The 10,489-nt window shown below is 40.8% G+C and overlaps 1 non-coding gene across 1 annotated transcript; it reads right to left on the bottom strand.

Moving 5' to 3' along the window:
- Positions 1-318: 318 nt before the first annotated feature.
- Positions 319-426, bottom strand: LOC130947779 (small nucleolar RNA R71). The gene has a single exon (XR_009072803.1). It is a non-coding gene; the product is annotated as a small nucleolar RNA R71 (small nucleolar RNA).
- Between the last annotated feature and the right edge of the window lie 10,063 nt (positions 427-10,489).

The following is a 10,489-nucleotide window of genomic DNA, read 5'->3' on the forward strand; positions in this document are numbered from 1 at the left end:
TGTTCTCTTCTCTTTCATATGAGCAGGAACAAAGACAAAAGCATTCTTGTTGAGGCTGACCCTGAACCTGAAAGGACCTTGAAGCGAAAGCTAAGAGAAGCTAAAGCACAACTCTCTGTAGCTGAGTTCTTGCAAATCTGTGACACTGTCAAGACCAATGGTGTTGACCCTGAGGTCTACAGACTTATGCTATTCCCTTTTGCTGTAAGAGACAGAGCTAGGATATGGTTGGACTCACAACCTAAAGAAAGCCTGAACTCTTGGGAAAAGCTAGTCAATGCCTTCTTGGCAAAGTTCTTTCCACCTCAAAAATTGAGTAAGCTTAGAGTGGAAGTCCAAACCTTCAGACAGAAGGAAGGTGAATCCCTCTATGAAGCTTGGGAAAGATACAAACAATTTATCAGAAAGTGTCCTTCTGACATGCTTTCTGAATGGAGCATCATAGGTATTTTCTATGATGGTCTGTCTGAACTATCCAAAATGTCATTGGACAGCTCTACTGGAGGATCTCTTCATCTGAAGAAGATGCCTGTAGAAGCTTAAGAACTCATTGAAATGGTTGCAAATAACCAATTCATGTACACTTCTGAAAGGAATCCTGTGAACAATGGGACGAATCAGAAGAAAGGAGTTATTGAGATTGATACTCTGAATGCCATACTGGCTCAGAATAAAATATTGACTCAGCAAGTCAATATGATCTCTCAAAGTCTGTCTAGAATGCAAGCTGCACCAGGCAGTACTAAGGACGCTTCATCTGAAGAAGAAGCTTATGATCCTGAGAATCCCTCAATGGAAGAGGTGAATTACATGGGAGAACCCTATAGAAACACCTATAATCCTTCATGGAGAAATCATCCAAATCTCTCATGGAAGGATCAACAGAGACCTCAACAAGGTTTCAACAACAATAATGGTGGAAGAAACAGGTTTAGCAATGGCAAGCCTTTTCCATCATCTTCTCAGCAACAGACAGAGAATTCTAAGCAGAGCCACTCTTACTTAGCAACCATGGTCTCTGATCTAATCAAAACCACTCAAAGTTTCATGACTGAAACAAGGTCCTCCATTAGGAATTTGGAGGCACAAGTGGGACAGCTGAGCAAGAAAATTACTGAACTCCCTCCTAGTACTCTTCCAAGCAATACAGAAAAGAATCCAAAAGGAGAATGTAAGGCCATTAACATGACCCACATGGCCGAACTTGGAGAGGAGGAAGAGGCAGTGATCGCCACTGAGGAAGACCTCAATGGACGTCCACTGGCCTCCAATGAGTTCCCTAATGAGGAACCATGGGAATCTGAGGCTCATAATGAGACCATAAAGATTCCATTGGATTTACTTCTGCCATTCATGAGCTCTGATGAGTATTCTTCTTCTGAAGAGGATGAAGATGTCACTGAAGAGCAAGTTGCTAAATACCTTGGAGCAATCATGAAGCTAAATGACAAGTTATTTGGTAATGAGACTTGGGAGGATGAACCCCCTTTGCTCACCAAAGAATTGGATGACTTGACTGGGCAGAGATTTCCTCAAAAGAGACAGGACCCTGGGAAGTTCTCAATACCTTATGCCATAGGCACCATGACCTTTGAGAAGGCTCTGTGTGACCTTGGGTCAAGCATAAACCTCATGCCTCTCTCTGTAATGGAGAAGCTAGGGATCTTTGAGGTACAAGCTGCAAGAATCTCACTAGAGATGGCAGACAATTCAAGAAAACAAGCTTATGGACTTGTAGAGGATGTTCTGGTAAAGGTTGAAGACCATTATATCCCTGCTGATTTTATAGTCCTAGAGACTGGGAAGTGCATGGATGAATCCATCATCCTTGGCAGACCCTTCCTAGCCACAGCAAAGGCTGTGATTGATGTTGACAGAGGAGAGTTGATCATTCAAGTGAATGAAGAATCCTTTGTGTTTAAGGCTCAAGGATATCCATCTATTACTATGGAGAGGAAGCATGAAGAGCTTCTCTCAAAATAGAGTCAAACAGAGCCCCCACAGTCAAACTCTAAGTTTGGTGTTGGGAGGCCACAACCAACTTCTAAGTTTGGTGTTGAACCCCCACATTCAAACTCTAAGTTTGGTGTTGGGAGGTTCCAACATTGCTCTGAGTATCTGTGAGGCTCCATGAGAGCCCACTGTCAAGCTACTGACATTAAAGAAGCGCTTGTTGGGAGGCAACCCAATGTTATATTTATCTATTTTCCTTTGTTATTTTATGTTTTCTATAGGTTGATGATCATTGGAAGTCACAAAATCAATTGAAAAAGTAAAAACAGAATGAAAAACAGAAAGAAAAACAGCACACCCTGGAGGAAAACCTTGCTGGTGTTTAAACGCCAGTAAGGGCAACAAATGGGAGTTTAATGCCCAGTCTGGCACCATTCTGGGCGTTTAACGCCAGAAAGGGGCACCAGACTAGCGTTAAACACCAGAAATGGGTACCAGCCCGGCGTTTAACGCCAGGATGGGCAGAAAGAGCATTTTTGCTCACCACTTAGTGCAGGGATGAATTATCCTTGACACCTCAGGATCTGTGGACCCCACAGGATCCCCACCTACCCCACCACTCTCTCTCTTCTTCTTCTCCATTCACCAATCACCTCAACACCTCTTCCCCAAAAACCCCTCACCTATCAAATCCTACCATTCTCTTCACCACTCACATCCATCCTTCATAAAACCCCACCTACCTCACCATTCAAATTCAAACCACTTTCCCTCCCAAACCCACCCATACATGGCCGAACCATACACCCCCTCTCCACTCCTATATAAACCCATCTTCACTCCTTCATTTTCAGACAACCTAAACACTACTTCTCCCACTTGGCCGAAACACAAAGCCCCCTCCATCTCCTTTATTTCTTCTTCTTCTACTCTCTTCTTTCTTCTTTTTCTCGAGGACGAGCAAACCTTCTAAGTTTGGTGTGGTAAAAGCATTGCTTTTTGTTTTTCCATAACCATTTATGGCACCTAAGGCCAGAGAAACCTCTAGAAAGGGGAAAGGGAAGGCAAAAGCCTCCACCTCCGAGTCATGGGAGATGGAGAGATTCATCTCAAGGGTGCATCAAGACCACTTCTATGAAGTTGTGGCCAAGAAGAAGGTGATCCCTGAGGTCCCTTTTCAAACTCAAAAAAGGTCAACTTTAATCAAAGGTTGGACCAAGTCCTCATGGATATCTGTGTGGAAGGAGCTCAATGCAAACAGGAGATCCCACTCATAGACATGAGCATGAGGAAATTCCTCATCATGAAATCCTTGAGATGCCTCAAGGGATGTACTTTCCTCCACAAAAATATTGGGAGCAAATCAACACCTCCCTAGGAGAATTGAGTTCCAACATGGGACAACTAAGGGTGGAGCACCAAGAACATTCCATCCTCCTCCATGAAATTAGAGAAGATCAAAGAATCATGAGAAAGGAGCAACAAAGGCAAGGAAGAGACATTGAGGAGCTCAAGCACTCCATAAGATCTTCAAGAGGAAGAACAAGCCGCCATCACTAAGGTGGACCCGTTCTTTAATTTCCTTGTTCTTTATTCTCCTGTTTTTCAAATTTTCATGCTTATGTTTATCTATGTTTGTGTCTTATTACATGATCATTAGTGTCTTAGTGTCTATGCCTTAAGGTTATGAATGTCCTATGAATCCATCACCTTTCTTAAATGAAAAATGTTCTTAATTGAAAAAGAGAAGAATTGCATGAATTTTGAATTTTATAACAGATTAGTTATTTTGATGTGGTGGCAATACTTTTGGTTTCTGAATGTATGCTTGAACAGTGCATATATCTTTTGAATCTGTTGTTCATGAATGTTGGCTCTTGAAAGAATGATGAAAAAGGAGACATGTTACTGAGGATCTGAAAAATCATAAAAATGATTTTTGAAGCAAGAAAAAGCAGTGAATACAAAAAAAAAAAAGAAAAAAAAGGAAGGAAAAAGAAAAAGAAAAAAAATAAAGTCGTGATCCAAGGCAAAAAGAGTGTGCTTAAGAACCCTGGACACCTCTAATTGGGGACTCTAGCAAAGCTGAGTCACAATCTGAAAAGGTTCACCCAATTATGTGTCTGTGGCATGTATGTATCCGGTGGTAATACTGGAAGACAGAGTGCTTTGGGCCACGGCCAAGACTCATAAAGTAGCTGTGTTCAAGAATCATCATACTTAACTAGGAGAATCAATAACATTATCTGGATTCTGAGTTCCTATAGAAGCCAATCATTCTGAATTTCAAAGGATAGAGTGAGATGCCAAAACTGTTCAGAGACAAAAAGCTAAAAGCCCCGCTCATCTAATTAATACTGATCTTCATAGATGTTTTTGGAATTCATTGCATATTCTCTTCTTTTTATCTTATTAGATTTTCAGTTGCTTGGGGACAAGCAACAATTTAAGTTTGGTATTGTGATGAGCGGATAATTTATACGCTTTTTGGCATTGTTTTTAGTATGTTTTTAATATGTTTTAGTTAGTTTTTATTATATTTTTATTAGTTTTTAGTTAAAATTCACTTTTCTGGACTTTACTATGAGTTTGTGTGTTTTTCTGTGATTTCAGGTATTTTCTGGCTGAAATTGAGGGACCTGAGCAAAAATATGATTCAGAGGCTGAAAAGGACTGCAGATGCTATTGGATTCTGACCGCCCTGCACTTGAAGTGGATTTTCTGGAGCTACAGAAGCCTAATTGGCGCGCTCTCAATTTTGTTGGAAAGTAGACATCTTGGGCTTTCCAACAATGTTTAATAGTCCATACTTTGCCCGAGATTTGATGGCCCAAACAGGCATTTCAAGTCAGATCAAGAATTTTGGCGTTTAACGCCAGAACTGGCACAAGAATGGGAGTTAAACGCCCAAACTGGCACAAAAGCTGGTGTTTAACTCCAAGGAAAGTATCTACACATGAAAGCTTCAATGCTCAGTCCAAGCACACATCAAGTGGGCCCAAAAGTAGATTTTTATGTCATTTACTCATTTTTTGTAAACCCTAAGCTACTAATTCTCTACAAATAGGACCTTTTGCTATTGTATTTTAATCTTTGGATCTTTTGGATCTTTTGATCACTTTAGATCTTAGGATCATCTTTGGACGTCTAGTTCTTAGATCATTGGGAGGCTGGCCATTCGGCCATGCCTAGACCTTGTTCTTATGTATTTTCAACGGTGGAGTTTCTACACACCATAGATTAAGGTGTGGAGCTCTGCTGTACCTCGAGTATTAATGCAATTACTATTGTTCTTCTATTCAATTCAGCTTGTTCTTGTTCTAAGATATCACTTGTTCCTCAACTTGATGAATGTGATGATTCGTGACACTCATCATCATTCTCACCTATGAACGTGTGCCTGACAACCACCTCCGTTCTACCTTAGATTGAGTGGATATCTCTTGGATTCCTTAATCAGAATCTTCGTGGTATAAGCTAGAATTGATGGCGGCATTCAAGAGAATCCGAAAGGTATAAACCTTGTCTGTGGTATTCTGAGTAGGATTCAAGGATTGACTGACTGTGACGAGCTTCAAACTCGCGATTGTGGGCCGTTAGTGACAGACGCAAAAGAATCACTGGATTCTATTCCGACATGATCGAGAATCGATAGCTGAATAGCCGTGCTGTGACAGAGCGCGTTGAACATTTTCACTGAGAGGACAGGACTGTAGCCATTGACAACGGTGATGCCCAACATACAGCTTGCCATGGAAAGGAGTAAGAAGGATTAGATGAAGACAGTAGGAAAGCAGAGAGACGGAAGGGACAAAGCATCTCCATACGCTTATCTGAAATTCTCACCAATGAATTACATAAGTATCTCTATCTTTATTTTATGCTTTATTCATAAATCATCCATAACCATTTGAATTCGCCTGACTGATATTTACAAGGTGATCATAGCTTGCTTCATACCAACAATCTCCGTGGGATCGACCCTTACTCACGTAAGGTTTATTACTTGGACGACCCAGTGCACTTGCTGGTTAGTTGTTCGAAGTTGTGATAAAGAGTTGAGATTGCAATTGAGCATACCATGTTGATGGCGCCATTGATGATCACAATTTCATGCACCATTGCTTGTCCCCAAGCAACTGAAAATCAAATAGGATAAAAAGAAGAGAATATACTATAAATCCCAAAATATCAATGAAGCTTAGTTCTAATTAGATGAGCGGGACTAGTAGCTTTTTGCTTTTGAACAGTTTTGGCATCTCACTTTATCCTTTGAAGTTTAGAATGATTGGCATCTATAGGAACTCAGAGTTCAGATAGTGTTATTGGTTCTCCTAGTTAAGTTTGTTGATTCTTGAACACAGCTACTTTTATGAGTCTTGGCAGTGGCCCTAAGCACTTTATTTTCCAGTATTACCACCGGATACATAAATTCCACAGACACATGACTGGGTGAACCTTTTCAGATTGTGACTCAGCTTTGCTAAAGTCCCTAATTAGAGGTGTCCATAGCTCTTAAGCACACTCTTTTTGCTTTGGATCACGACTTTAACCACTCAGTCTCAAGCTTTTCACTTGGACCTGCATGCCACAAGCACATGGTTAGGGACAGCTTGATTTAGCCGCTTAGGCCTGGATTTTATTTCCTTGGGCCCTCCTATCCATTGATGCTCAAAGCCTTGGATCTTTTTTACCCTTGCCTTTTGGTTTTAAGGGCTATTGGCTTTTTCTGCTTGCTTTTTCTTTTTCTTTTATATTTTTTTCGCCATTTTTTTCTCTCGCAAGCTTTTGTTATTCACTGCTTTTTCTTGCTTCAAGAATCAATTTTATGATTTTTCAGATTCTCAATAATATTTTTCTTATTCATCATTCTTTCAAGAACCAACAATTTTAACATTCATAAACAACAAGATAAAAAATATGCACTGTTCAAGCATTCATTCAGAGAACAAAAAGTATTGTCACCACATCAATATAATTAAACTAATTTCAAGGATGAATTCGAAACTCATGTACTTCTTGTTCTTTTGTATTAAAAACATTTTTCATTTAAGAAAGGTGAAGGATTCATGGAATTATTCATAGCCTTAAGACATAGTTACTAGACACTAATGATCATGTAATAAAGACACAAACATAGACAAACATGAAGCTTAAAAACCGAAAAATAGAGAGATATGAACAAGGAAGTTAAAAAATGAGTCCACCTTAGTTATGGTGGCGCCTTCTCCTTGAAGGACCAATGGTGTTCTTGAGCTCCTCTATGTCTCTTCCTTGCCTTTGTTGCTCCTCCCTCATAGCTCTTTGATCTTCACTAATCTCATTGAGAATGATGGAGTGTTCTTGGTGTTCCACCCTTAATTGGGTCATGTTATGACTCAATCCTTCTAGAGAAGTGTTGAGTTGTTCTCAATAGTTGTTTGGAGGAAAATGCATCCCTTGAGGCATCTCAGGGATTTCTTGATGATGAGCTTCCTCATGCGTCTCCTGAGATCTATGAATGGGCTCTCTTGTTTGCTCCATCCTCTTCTTAGTGATGGGCTTGTCCTCTTCAATGAGGATGTCTCCTTCTATGACAACTCCAGCTAAGTAGCATAGATGGCAAATGAGATGAGGAAAAGCTAGCCTTGCCAAGGTGAAGGGCTTTTCGGCTACTTTGTAGAGTTCTAGAGAGATGACTTCATGAACTTCTACTTCCTCTCCAATCATGATGCTATGGATCATAATGGCCTGATCCACAGTTACTTCGGATCGGTTGCTAGTGGGGATGATGGAGCGTTGGATGAACTCCAACCATCCTCTAGCCACAGGCTTAAGGTCCAGTCTTCTCAATTGAACCGGCTTGCCTTTTGAGTATCTTTTCCATTGAGCTCCTTCCACATATATATCCATGAGGACTTGGTCCAACCTTTGATCAAAGTTGACCCTTCTAGTGTAGGGGCATGCGTCTTCTTGCATCATAGGCAAGTTGAATGCCAACCTTACATTTTTCGGACTGAAATCTTAGCATTTCCCCCAAACCATTGTAAGATAATTCTTTGGATTCGGGTTCATACTTTGATTATGGTTCCTAGTGATCTATGCATCGGCATAGAACTCTTGAACCATTAATATTCTGACTTGTTGAATGGGGTTGGTAAGAACTTCCAAACCCTTCTTTGGATCTCATGTCGAATCTCTAGATACTCATTTTTTTGAGCATCAAAGGGACCTCAGGGATCACCTTCTTCTTGGCCACAACTTCATAGAAGTGGTCTTGATGGGCTTTTGAGATGAATCTCTCCATCTCCCATGACTCAGAGGTGAAAGCTTTTGTCTTCCCTTTCCTCTTTCTAGAGGTTTCTCTGGCCTTAGGTGCCATCAATGGTTATGGAAAAACAAAAAAAAGCTATGCTTTTACCACACTAAACTTAGAATGTTGCTCGTCCTCGAGCAAAAGAAGAAAGAATAGATGAAGAAGAAGAAAAGATGGAGGAGAGGGAGAGTGGTGTAGGTTTCGGCCAAGGGGGAGAAGAGAGGGTGGTGTTATGTGAAAATGAAGAAGGATGGAGGGATTTATATAGTAGAGGGAGAGGGGTTTATGGTTCGGTCATGTAGGGTGGGTTTGGGTGGGAAAGAGATTTTGAATTGTGAAGGTAGGTGGGGTTTATGGGGAAGAGAGGATGGATGTAAGTGGTGAGAGGTGATGGGGAAGGGTGATTGAGGTGATTGGTGAATGATGTTTTAGGAAGAGTGTTATGAAAAGGTGTGAGAGAGAGGGAGAAGGTAGGTGGGGATCCTGTGGGGTCCACAGATCCTGAGGTAATCCTGTGGGGTCCACAGATCCTGAGGTGTCAAGGATTTCTCATCCCTGCACCCTTTAGGCGTGTAAAATGCCCTCTGTATGCAATCATGGCATTTAACGCCAGACTGATGCTTATTTTTGGCATTAAACGCCAACTCTATGCTTGTTTCTGGCGTTAAACGCCAGCTTTCCTCAGGGTGCAATCCTGTCATTTAAATGCCAGACTGCTGCTTGTTTCTGGCGTTCAACAGAAACTTCATGCTCTGTTCTGGCGTTAAACGCCAGCCAGATGCTCCTTATTGGCGTTTAAACGCCAGTAAGCTTTTCCTCCAGGGTGTGCTATTTCTTCTGCTGTTTTTGATTCTGTTTTTAAATTTTTCAATTATTTTATGACTCCACATGATCATAAACCTAATAAAACATAAAAGAACAATAGAAATATAGATAAATAAAAATTGGGTTGCCTCCCAATAAGCGCTTCTTTAATGTCAATAGCTTGATAGTGAGATCTCATGGAGCTTCACAGATGTTCAGAGCATTGTTGGGACCTCCCAACACTAAACTTAGAGTTTGAATGTGGGGGTTCAACACCAAACTTAGAGTTTGGTTGTGGCCTCCCAACACCAAACTTAGAGTTTGATTGTGGGGGCTTTGTTTGACTCTGTATTGAGAGAAACTTATCGTGCCTCTTTTTCATGGTTGCAGAGGAAGATCCTTGAGCTTTAAACACAAGGTAGTCCCCATTCAATTGAAGGACTAGCTCTCCTCTGTCAACATCAATCACAGCTCCTACTGTGGCTAGGAAGGGTCTTCCAAGAATGATGGATTCATTCTCATCCTTCCCAATGTCTATGAAATCAGCAGGGATGTAAATTCCTTTAACCTTTACCAACACGTCCTCTACCAATCCATAAGCTTGTTTTATTGACTTGTCTGCCATCTCTAATGAGATTCTAGCAGCTTGTACCTCAAAGATCTACAGTTTCTCCATTACAGAGAGTGGCATAAGATTTATACCTGACCCGAGGTCACATAGAGCCTTCTCAAAGGTTATGGTGCCTATGGTATAGGATATTAAGAATTTACCAGGATCTTGTTTCTTTTGAGATAGAGTGTGCTGAACCCATGTATCTAGTTCACTAATGAGCAAGGGAGATTCACCTTCCCAAGTCTCATTACCAAACAACTTGGCATTCAGCTTCATGATGGCTCCAAGATATTGAGCAACTTGGTCTTCAGTTACATCTTCATCCTCTTCAGAGGAAGAATAGTTCTCAGAGCTCATGAATGGCAGAAGGAAGTTTAATGGAATCTCTATGGTCTCTAGGTGAGCCTCAGATTCCTTAGGTTCCTCAGTTTGGAACTTCTTTTTGTTCAGAAGACATCCCAGGAGGTCTTCCTCATTGGGATTCATGTCCTCCCCTTCCGCTTTGGATTCGGCCATTTTGATTATATCAATGGCCTTGCACTCTCTCTTTGGATTCTCTTCTGTATTGCTTGGGAGAGTACTAGGAGGAGTTTTAGTGATTTTCTTACTCAGCTGACCCACTTGTGCCTCCAAGTTTCTAATGGAGGACCGTGTTTCATTCATGAAACTTAAAGTGGCCTTAGATAGATCAGAGACTATGTTTGCTAAGCTAGAGGAGCTTGATGAGCGGATAATTTGTACGCTTTTTGGCATTGTTTTTAGTATGTTTTTAGTATATTTGGTTTAGTTTTTAGTATATTTTTATTAGTTTTTAGTTAAAATTC

This window comes from Arachis stenosperma, chromosome 1 (genome assembly GCF_014773155.1).
Source record: "Arachis stenosperma cultivar V10309 chromosome 1, arast.V10309.gnm1.PFL2, whole genome shotgun sequence".
Taxonomy (NCBI): Eukaryota; Viridiplantae; Streptophyta; class Magnoliopsida; order Fabales; family Fabaceae; genus Arachis; species Arachis stenosperma.